The following is a 3,221-nucleotide window of genomic DNA, read 5'->3' as shown; positions in this document are numbered from 1 at the left end:
TAAATGATATGATGTTTTTATGAGTATAAAATTCTGTGTAAATATTCCCAAACATTCTGACATTCTCTGTATTGGATCGATGATTGTTGTCATAAAAAAAATAAAAATGGATGGAAAACACAAGACGTATGTGGAACTGATTTTTTTTTTAAAGGTGTTTTGGACAAACATAATTACTTTTGGTACATAGGTACCAAATCTTTTTTTATTAATTGTCTACTGTATTTTTATCAATAAAAAATACTGGTGTAATATGAAAGATTTGTAATAGTTTTGAAGATAAATACTGAGTCAGAAATAAATATTCCACACTTTTAAGTATTTATTTTCTTTTGTTGAAAATGTACACTTCCGCATGGCAAATTACTACTTTGCATGCGTCTGAATTACATAATACAGCTAGTTGTACCACGTTAGGTTGTAGACTGTGATGGAATGTGATTGCATTCGTATGCGTGTTTGTGAAATCTGTCAAATCTCCCCGAGTATGAGTGTTATGCATCAGCGAGGCTGTAATTGTGCAGTTGGGAGACTTTAATGCGTCATTAGGTGTTTTTCATGTGCTTTATCTACTTGTATCATCTGCATCTCATTTATGGTGAGTGTACAGCATGTGAGTGTGTGGCAGCTTAATACTTTTTTAGTTTAAAGTAGTATGGGTAGTTAATCCAAAGATTCCATCACCATTCTTAACTGGTATGGCCTTCTTGCTCAAAGCATCTTAAAAGAAATCTTTCACCCAAAGATGAACATTTTGGGAAAATTTACTCACCCTCAGGCCATCCAAGATGTAGATGAGTTTGTTTCTTCATCAGAACAGATTTGTTCAGATCCCTTGTTCACCAATGGATCCTCTGCAGTGAATGGGTGCCGTCAGAATGAGAGTCCAAACAGCTGATAAAAACATCACAATAATCCACAAGTAATCCACACCACTCCAGTACATCAGTTAACATCTTGTGAAGCGAAAAGCTGAATCAGGAGAGAAATATGCAGAGATCAAGCACCGTTTACAGGAGAAAACAGTCCAAAAAAGATCTCTGTTGGGTTTGTATGGGAGAGGACAACAGGGGATGGACTTTTTCACTGGAGGAAGTGTTATTATGGACGCATATTTTAGCTGAAAGTAACAGTTTAAAGTTAAAAATGTTTAAATGATGTGTTTGTTTGTTACAAACACGCAGCTTTTCACTCAACAGTGGGCATACACACACACACACACACACACAAACTCATGCAAATACACATTTACAGAGAATTCTGCATTCTTTTCTTTGTGAGGCTGAATTTATGTGTATAAAAGCAACAGTTTTGTCCTTGCTCGCACATGCATGCGTTATAGCTTTTAAAACACTCAAGCTGATGCTTTCTACATCGCCTTGCCAAGGGGAGGAGCGCAAAACATCTGCAAAAACGACAGGCCTGTAATTATACAAATGGCCCGTTCAGTTATTGATATTCTGCATGTGGCCACTTACCGAAAGGACAAACCATCCATCTTCAGCTATAGTCCAGCCTTCAGCTGATCTAGAAACACTGAGGACAAAAATCTATGAGATACAGTGAATCAAAGTCAGCTCTAAATGTATTTCAATATAATTATTACTGCAGAAATTAGTCATAAAAAATAGGCTGATGGTTGAAAACAACAACAGTATGAGAAAACATCAAGCTGAGCTATTATGAGGTGTAAAATAAAGAAATGATGCATGTTTTTAATGTGCTTTATCTACCAGTATCATCTGCATCTAATTTATGATGAGCAGAGTTATATAAAAGATGCTGTTATAGATTTTATTATTTTATTTTTATATTTTCATTTTCATTTACTTTTAATGAAAATGAAAATACATATTTATAATATATATATATATAAGTTTAGACATTCTAGTACATCAGGTTAAATTAAAATAATATGAGAAATGTTGCTTTGACAACTAGCTGAAATAAATAATAATAAATTAAATAATAATAATTTTTTAATGGTTTTAATTTTAGTTTCAGTTTTAGTTAATAACCCTTTTAAGTGTCTTAAAATATAATTTTAAAATTTTTATTAAATAAATATATTACAAAATCATTGAGGTGATTATAAAAGTACCTGATTCGGCTTACAAATATACAAAAAACTCATGCAAATATGATAAGCTGAAAACAGTATAATCTTCTAGCATAATTCTGCTGAAGGTAAAGTGATATGACGGCTCTGAATAAACATGTATTACGCTCTGCACGTGTACTGCAGTATACAGTATGCTGCATTGATCATTGACGCATAAATTATTGGTGTACAGACTTGCATATAAGCATTTTGAGTATTTTGAGGATTAAAAATAACATGTGATGCAGTTATGAACTTTCAAGGATAGAACATATAGAAAGGACGAAGAAAGGGCAGATGATAATAAAGAAAAATAAATAAAGCAAGCAGTGATGGTTAAAGAGTCGGAAGTGTTTTGTCCTTGATTCTATTTTTCTCCAGCCTCCTTGTCCTTATTTCACAGGTAGAAAGGGTCAGCTATTATAAAGACAAAAGAAACTATGAGATCTGAATTAAAACATGCAAAGATAACACTGTCTACACGACAGATGCAAGCTGACAATTATAAGCTTGACAATTATAATCAATGGAGTTGTCTGCACTGCAGATATTCCATAAAGGAAGACTGTTTGAGAGAGACTGTGTGTGTGTGTGTGTGTGTGTGTGTGTTTGCCCTAAAGCAATATTTCTGCAGATTGCTGTTTTTTCTTCCATTGACCTGTTTTGCAAATTAGGATACTGTGCCATGCTAATGTGCCATACTTAGTGAAGAACTGTAATTTAATATGCGCAAAAATTAAATGACAGCAATAGTCAAACATGATATTCTGGATGTAACTTTTACATGTCACATACTCTACAGCTCACAAGTTTGGGGTCGGTAAGATTTTTTAAATATTTTTTAATTTTCTGCTAATCAAGGCTGCATTTATTTGATCAGAAATGCAGTAAAATAGTACAATTGTGAAATATTATTACTATTTAAAATAACTGTTTTCTATTTGTATATATTTTAAAATGTAATTTATTCAAGATGTGATCAAAGCTGAATTTTCAGCATCATTACTCCAGTCTTCAGCGTCACATGATCCTTCAGAAATCATTCTAATATGCTGATTTGCTGCTCAAGAAATATTTCTGATTATCAATGTTGAAAACAGTTGTGCTGCTTCATATTTTT

The sequence above is a fragment of the Sinocyclocheilus rhinocerous genome, unplaced genomic scaffold, assembly GCF_001515625.1.
Source record: "Sinocyclocheilus rhinocerous isolate Xijiao unplaced genomic scaffold, SAMN03320098_v1.1 scaffold4094, whole genome shotgun sequence".
NCBI lineage: Eukaryota > Metazoa > Chordata > Actinopteri > Cypriniformes > Cyprinidae > Sinocyclocheilus > Sinocyclocheilus rhinocerous.
The sequence above is the reverse complement of the archived record's forward strand: the minus strand, read 5'-3'. Positions refer to the sequence as shown.